We start from the raw sequence: 8,639 nt of genomic DNA on the forward strand, positions 1-8,639 counted from the left end.
AAAAGGTAGCCTTTATAATTTTGAGGTAAGCTTTTATACTAAATTTTTGATGGGCCATTAGCTTGAAGCGTTCTTGAATTTTGCCAAGTGCTTTTCCTCATTTATTTAGATGCTTATATTTCTTATACATTCTATTGGCATGGTTTATGGTGATTTTTATTTGTGAAGGTTGAATCACCTCTGCATCTCTTAGATAAATCACACTTGATCTGATAAACTATCTTTTAGATGTGTGGGATTTTGGTTGCTAGGCTTTGGTTAATAATATCTGCATCTATTTTCACCAAGGACATTGATTTGTAGCTTTGCTTTTATATTGTGTCCTGTTCTGTTTTGGTATCAGAGTGATCTGTAATAGGTTTGGCAGATTCACATCCTATTCATATTTTTGTATATGATTTAAAAGGTGTTTCAGTTAGTTCTTAAATTATTTGTAGAATTCAGTAGTATAGGGTATCTGGATATTAAATTATTAATATTAATGAATCTAAAGGGAGACAATCAATTTAATACAATAGTAAGGAAGAACATCAACAACACCCCGCTTTCTTCAATGGACATATCAGCTAGACAGAAAATCAATAAAGAAACAAGAGCTAATCAAAACTCTGGACCACATATACCTAGCTGATATCTACAGAACTTATTTTTTTTAAAGATTTATTTTATCTGGGGTAAGTCCAATTGAGCATGTGCCTAACTGTACAGTTAGAAACGTGCCAGGGGATTCCAATTCAATCCCATCAAGGTGGCATGTACCAGTGCCATCTCACTAGTCAAAGTGACCAGTTTCAGTTCATAATTGATCATAATGAGAGAATTAAGTGTCAAAGGGATCACATAAACAAGACTAGTGTCTGCTAATATTAACTGATAGAATTAAAATGAGAGAATTATCCAACATGGGAAGTTGGATACACAGCAGACTCATAGAATTTTAGATGTTCTAAACAGCACTCTGGCCTCAGAATCAGCCCTTAAGGCATTCAGATCTGTCTAATAAGCCCACGAGAGTGTTTCAGGCATGGAAAGCCAAGACACTCTGGCAAAAAAATGGCCTAAATGGAAGATCTGTGTGAGTGAGATCCCAGAGGAAAGAATGGGCCATCAAAGGAGGCACCTTTCTCTGAAGGGAGGAGAGAACTTCCACTTTGGCTATGGCCTTTGGTAAATAAGATAACAGTTGGTGAACTCAAGAGGCATCCATAGCCTTGGCAGCTCATGACAAGAGCCTAGGGTGATTACTGACATCATAAATTAGAGTGTCAATTGAGGGAGAGAAAAAGAGAGGAGCCGACTCCACAGAGACTGGGGGACAGGGCCGAGAGAGCGAGAGAGGGAGTGAGTGAGCAAGCATGCGAGCAAGTCAGCTAGAATGGGCAAGGCTGCCACTCCTGCCTGAGGCACCGCGGATGGGAGTGGGGGTGGCAGGGAAGGAACACAGAGGGAAGAAGGAAGGCCAAGAGAAGGCGTCCAGAGGCAGCGACGGCGGCTGCTGCTGGTGGTGGTGGTGGTGGTGATAGGGGAGAAGGAGGAGCAGGTGGAGGGCAGGGGCTGAGGGAGTGAGTGAAAGAAGCGGACGCATGAGGGAGGGGAGGGAAGGGGGGGTCACGCGGGGGCACACGCTCACACAGGGAGCGCGCTCAGAGGCCAGAGGCGAGTGGAAATGGATCGGGTTTGCTGCCAGTGGTGTGAGCTTTGGCCACCATTTTACAACAGCTCCACTCACACTGGACACAGGGAGCAGTGAGCATGTGTTTCCCGCAACCCGATCCCCTGGGACAGGATTCCTCTGCCACAGCCCAATGGGGAGGGCTAGTTGCACATAGTGATTTAGATGAAAGAGCTATTGAAGCTTTGAAAGAATTCAATGAAGACGGTGCATTGGCAGTTTTTCAGCAGTTTAATGACAGTGATCTCTCTCATGTTCAGAACAAAAGTGCCTTTTTATGTGGAGTCATGAAGACTTACAGGCAGACAGAAAAACAGGGGACCAAAGTAGCGGACTCAAGTAAAGGACCAGATGAGGTAAAAATTAAAGCACTCTTGGGAAGAACAGGCTACACACTTGATGTGGCCACTGGACAGAGGAAGTATGGGGGACCACCTCTAGATTCCGTTTATTCAGGTCAGCAGCCTTCGGTTGGCACTGAGATATTTGTGGGGAAGATCCCAAGAGATCTATTTGAGGATGAGCTTGTTCCTTTATTTGAGAAAGCTGGACCTATTTGGGATCTTCATCTTATGATGGATCCACTCACTGGTCTCAATAGAGGTTATGCGTTTGTCACTTTTTGTACAAAAGAAGCAGTTCAGGAGGCTGTTAAACTGTATAATAATCATGAAATTTGTTCTGGAAAACATATTGGTGTCTGCATCTCAGTTGCCAACAATAGGCTTTTTGTGGGCTCTATTTCTAAGAGTAAAACCAAGGAACAGATTCTTGAAGAATTTAGCAAAGTAACATAGGGTCTTACAGATGTCATTTTATACCACCAACCAGATGACAAGAAAAAAAAAAAAAAAAACCCAGAGTGTGGGGAGCAACCCGGACTAGACTAAGTTACTGGAATTAAGACTTATTCTATGCATCTGTTCTCCCACAATATGGCGCTGAGAAGGGAGAAACAGCTTCTATGCAGCTGCCTCCTGTTCGGACAATAAACTGTAGGACCTGCTCCTGATTGGAGGAGAGCAGCATACTCGGCGTGTGGGTAGCAGAGTTGGGATTGGTGGAAGAGGACTATAAAGGAGGAGAGAGACAACATGCACTGGGAACATCTGAGGGAACACCTGTGCAGCCCCTGAGAGAGCCGGCCGGCGGTGTGCCGCTCCCCCGCGGAAGTGGGGAATGTGGCAGGGGGAACCGCCCTTCCATGGAGGTGGAAGGGTCGGTAGCCAACCCGGGAAGAACCAGCAGCAAACCCAGGGAGGGCCGAGCAGACAAAAGAACAGCGCAGGGTCCTGTGTCGTTCCTCCACGAAGACGGGGAGCGACAAAATGGTGCCGTGACTCGGATAGGAAACCTAGGAGGGAAGAAATGGGAAGAAGTGGGAAAATACCGGAGAGAGACTAGCAAAGAGCCTAGGGAAAAGCCGGACGGAAAAGGTGCCAAAAGAAGCTATTGAAAGCCTAGGCATAGACTCGGATATGGACTACAGGGGGAAGCTGGGAGAAATCTCTAAGGTCGAAAGCGAAAGTGAAAGCTAGAACAAACAGACTTGGATACGGACTGTGGGGGAGAAGCCAGGAGAAATGAGAGGGGAATATTGTTGGAAGAAAAGTTAGGAAACATACCGGGTAGAGAAAAATGTTAGGGAAATTGAAGCCGCGGGGGCAGGCTGAGGTGGAGACGGAAGCCAGGTTGGAATTCTTCAAGGCAGCCCAGGGAGCAAAAGGCGAAAAGCTAAAACCAGAGGCAGAGATGTAAGCCAGGTTGGAATCCGTCAGATTAGCCCGGGGAGCAAAAGACAGGAAGCCAAACCGGGAGTGGAGACGTAAGCTATAGGTTGCATTTCGTCAGGTTAGCCCAGGGAACTTAGACTGAAAACTAAACCAACCGGTGGCGGAAACGTGAGCTAGGCTGTGTGACTCACGGAAGCCGCTGCGCGCAGAGAGAGCACACGGGGCACCAGCGGGGGGAGGGCGCATGGGGCGCTAATAGATAGGGAACGCGGGGCTAGCGTGAAGGCCGTGGTGCGGGCGCGAAGGGGCGCGGAGACCATGGAGAGCACGCGAAGCTGGGAAGCGGCTCAGAGCCGGGAAGCCGCGGGGTGAGGCACCGAGAAGCAGCCTCAGGGCGGGCGCTGGGAAGCCGCGGGGATATGAGAAACAGAAATTTAGAAGTAAAATGAGAGAAATAGGAATGCTGGCAGATAGAAGTAAAATGGGAGAGATAGGAATGCCCGGAGATAGAGAAATAGAGAAAAATAAGGCCTCCCCTCAACATGGCAATGAGAGAGCTTGCATTCGGTCTGCCTGATTAGGGAGGTGGTGAGCACCTGCGGGCGGCTAGCAGCTTATGCGCCGCAGGTCACCGAAGACAGGCACAAATTAACATCAATAAGTCTCCCCACAATACCACAATGAGAAGGCTTGGATTCGGTCTGCCTGATTAGTAAGGCGATAAGCACCAGCAGGCAGCTCGACCAGAGTATGAGCTGCAGGTCACTGAAGATAGGCACGAATCAACACCAATAAGTCTCCCCACAATACGGCAATGAGAGGGCTTGGATTCGGTTTGCCTGATTGGTAGGGCTTGTAAGCACCTGCAGGCAGTTCTAGCAGAGCAGAGCATGCGCTGCAGGGCACCGAACACAGGCACGCATCAGCGCCTAAAAACCTCCTCACAACATGGCGAAGAGAGGACTCGGATTCGGTTTGCCTGATTGATGGGGCTTGTAAGCACCTGTGGGCAACTCCAGCAAGCAGAGCAGAGTGTGTGCCGCGGGGCACCGAAGACAGGCACGTATCAATGCCAAAAAATAAAAAGAAAGGGGGATCTGTGGGGAGCAACCCGGACTAGACTAAGTTACTTGAATTAAGACTTATTCTATGCATCTGTTCTCCCACAATATGGCGCTGAGAAGGGAGAAACAGCTTCTATACAGCTGCCTCCAGTTCAACCAATAAACTGTAGGACCTGCTCCTGATTGGAGGAGAGCAGCGTACTCAGCGTGTGGGTAGCAGAGTTGGGATTGGTGGAAGAGGACTATAAAGGAGGAGAGAGACAACATGCACCGGGAACATCTGAGGGAACACCTGTGCAGCCCCCGAGAGAGCCGGCCGGCGGTGTGCCGTTCCCCCGCGGAAGTGGGGAATGTGGCAGGGGGAACCGCCCTTCCACGGAGGTAGAAGGGTCAGTAGCCAACCCGGGAAGAACCAGCAGCAAACCCGGGGAGGGCCAAGCAGACAAAAAACAGCGCAGGGTCCTGTGTCGTTCCTCCATGAAGACAGGGAGCGACACCAGAGGCTTTTGCTTTCTTGAATATGAAGATCACAAAACAGCTGCCCAGGCAAGGCATAGGCTAATGAGTGGTAAAGTCAAGGTCTGGGGAAATGTTGGAACTGTTGAATGGGTTGATCCTATAGAAGATCCTGATCCTGAGGTTATGGCAAAGGTGAAGGTACTTTTTGTACGTAACCTTGCCAATACTGTAACAGAAGAGATTTTAGAAAAGGCATTTAGTCAGTTTGGAAAACTGGAAAGAGTAAAGAAACTGAAAGATTATGCATTCATTCATTTTGATGAACGAGATGGTGCTGTTAAGGCTATGGAAGAAATGAATGGCAAAGACTTGGAGGGAGAAAACATTGAAATTGTTTTTGCTAAGCCACCAGATATGAAAAGGAAAGAAAGAAAAGCTCAGAGGCAAGCAGCAAAGAATCAGATGTATGATGATTACTGCTATTATGGTCCAACTCATATGCCCCCTCCAACAAGAGGTCGAGGGTGTTGAGGTAGAGGTGGTTATGGATATCTTCCAGATTATTATGGATATGAAGATTATTATGATTATTATGACTATGATTACCATAACTATCGTGGTAGATATGAAGATCCATACTATGGTTATGAAGATTTTCAAGTTGGAGCTAGAGGAAGGGGTGGTAGATGAGCAAGGGGTGCTGCTCCATCCAGAGGTCATGGGGCTGCTTCTCCCCGTGGTAGAGCCGGTTATTCACAGAGAGGAGGTCCTGGATCAGCAAGAGGTGTTCGTGGTGTGAGAGGAGGTGCCCAAGAACAAAGAGGCCACGGGCAGGGAAAAGGGGTCAAGGCCAGTCCTGACCTGTTACAATGAAGACTGACTTGCTATGTGGGAGTACACCAGAAGCTTTCAGTGGAGTAATGGTAAGGAAATCAAGCAACCTTAAATATCTCGGCTGTATAGGAGCATATCCTATTGCAGAAGACCTCCCTATGAAGATCATGGAATCAAATACGGGACATTGAACTAATACTTGGACTTTGATATGAATTTCTTTAACAATTTTCTTTGCAGTGCAAGTTATTAAACTAAAGCTACTCTATTTTCTAAATGTGTTCCAACAGAAATCCTTCATAACTTCTAGCATGGTATCTTAATAAAGAATAAAGTTCTCTTTAAAAAATCTGCTCTAAGTAGATTTTCCCCTGTTTTTTTAAAATTAAGGATCCCAGCAGTGGTATTCTGAAATATTATCTTGAATTTGTGCATTTAAATTTTATTGCAGTGGTATAGATGAATTCCACTGTGGGTATCCTTAAATTTTATTTCTGCTCGCAAAGGTTAATCATGATTGTCTATATCTTTTTATAGTAATAATGGCTTTTTTTTTACAGGCAGAGTGGACAGTGAGAGAGAGAGACAGAGAGAAAGGTCTTCCTTTTGCCGTTGGTTCACACTCCAATGGCCACCACAGCTGGTGTGCTGTGGCCGGTGCACCGCGATGATCCCACAGCAGAAGCCAGGTGCCTCTCCTGGTCTCCCGTGGGGTGCAGGGCCCAAGGACTTGGGCCATCCTCCACTGCACTCCCCGGCCACAGCAGAGAGCTGGCCTGGAAGAGGGGCAACCGGGACAGAATCCGGTGCCCCAACCGGGACTAGAACCTGGTGTGCCGGTGCTGCAAGGTGGAGGATTATCCTATTGAGCCATGGCGCCGGCTATATTCACTTTTGAATTGTGTTCAGATATGCAGTTTCAGGTGTAATCATCAGAGCTGGTTAGTTAGGCATTCCAGATAGTGGTTCTTTTTAGAACCTTTTTTAGAGGGTTGGTTAACTACCTCTGTAGCAGAGGATTGAACTATACCCTAGCTGTACTGTACATAGAAAAATCTTTGTAGATAAAAGCAAGGCTTGTTAAATATGATACAAGGGTAAGATTTTAGTATACCAAATGTAACATTGTTAGTTGCCTTTAGTTTCAGAGGCTTGTAAGACTTCTTCATGACCATCATAACAGGCCTTGCTTTTGTCATATTTTGTGGCTGAAAAAGCAGCCTTGCTTCTTCAGATATTGTAGTTATTTGGATGTATAATAGTTTAGCAAGATGTTACTTTTGTAAGACATCAGATGTTCAAAAAAAGTGCATTCGAACTTGTACTAAATACTGCAGTGTCTCTTTATAAAAAGTCAGACTAAAACTGACAATTGTACAGCAAAGCCTGACATTTGGATATTTTGAAGTTTTTTCATAAATCATAGAAATTAGTATATGGCTGTAGTTTAGCTTTTTAGGTAAAAAGTATGTTTCATTAGTGCATTTCTTACTGCTGATCACTATAAAAATGTGAATCAGCTTTCCATTTCTTATGCAGGTCATGATAACTTGTAGAGTATAATCATTTGTGCTGTTTTTAATTTTCTAAAGCACCTTGATGACAGTGAGTGTTCAGTGGTGAAGCATCCTCTATTGAATCACCCTCAAAAAATTTTTTGCCAAGTCCTAAGTTGAGGACTTGGTGTAAATAAATCCCTTCTCCCCTTCCCCAAAGGGATACTGTAGTTATATCACATAAACCCAATGGGCACCATGATGAAGATCAGAGCTTATACTTAATTGAGGTTTTATACACACCAGTTCCCCAGTAAATGCAAATTTAACAAGAAAATTAGACATGTCATATGTTCAAAATGCTCATGGCAAACAATCATTTTGCATTCCTGCAAATAAAATTGTTTTATACTGTAAGCTGGAGGTGAGTGTAACTTATTTTTGTAATAAAGTTTTTATTTTATGTGTCTTTAATGTAAATGTGTGTTAGTGTAGAAATCTTCTTGTTTAAAAACTTAGAATTGCACACATTTCAGTATGTTTATTTGTAATTACATAATTTTAGAATAGTGGTTGCCAATAGCCTGTATGTTTTACATTAATTAGTTTTTTGTTATCTTAATAAACCATTTTAGTATGTTGTATGTCAGTTACTGGGATAGCTGGGACATAGAGTGTAATTTAAAAATTTGTAAATAAGTATTCATTGGAATATATGTAAATGTGCCTTGCCGGTTGTTGAAACTTACCTACAAAATGAGTATGGGGTGACAAAATTAGTTCTTGGTGCTTAATGAAACTTTCTGCCACTGATTTTATATATTATTACCCCGTGCTTTTTAAAAGTACATCTCTCTCAAATCTTAGTGTGAGATTGAGGGCTACACAAAACATTTACATTTCATTCTACCATAATGAATATGCTAGGTTGTGGAAAGTGGGTAAACTAAATGTAGCCTTCAGTAAAATTGAATCTCAGTGTAATCCTTGGTACTGGTATTTTCCAGTTCCAAGGAGTTAAATGATCCCATCCAAGAGGTCATTGCCATGCCTGTGGGCAATTTACTGTCGTACCATTTTTAAGGGACACTGTCAAGGTGTTTAAGTTAATTCTCAGATTTATTTGTTGGGATTTTAGAACAGGATTGTTTGACTTAAACTAAAAACTGCATTTTCAAAGTTGAAAGATGAACACTTTTGTGAGTTCACAAATGTGTTCTTAAGAAAACATTAAAATACGAAGCTGTGGACTTCCAAGACTATTTGGCATTCTCAGTTTGGGGACTTGGGAAAGAAAACTGATGTAAAGAAATTGTGAAGAATTGATGGTTATACGTAAAGAAGGGTAATGTAAACATTGATGATGAAATATGTATACACT

At 44.0% G+C, this 8,639-nt stretch overlaps 1 pseudogene; it reads left to right on the forward strand.

The window, feature by feature from the left end:
* The first annotated feature begins 1,682 nt into the window (after positions 1-1,682).
* LOC100341734 (heterogeneous nuclear ribonucleoprotein Q-like) lies at positions 1,683-7,675 on the forward strand (annotated as a pseudogene).
* Positions 7,676-8,639: the final 964 nt, after the last annotated feature.

This window comes from Oryctolagus cuniculus, unplaced genomic scaffold (genome assembly GCF_964237555.1).
Source record: "Oryctolagus cuniculus unplaced genomic scaffold, mOryCun1.1 SCAFFOLD_89, whole genome shotgun sequence".
Classification (NCBI taxonomy): Eukaryota; Metazoa; Chordata; class Mammalia; order Lagomorpha; family Leporidae; genus Oryctolagus; species Oryctolagus cuniculus.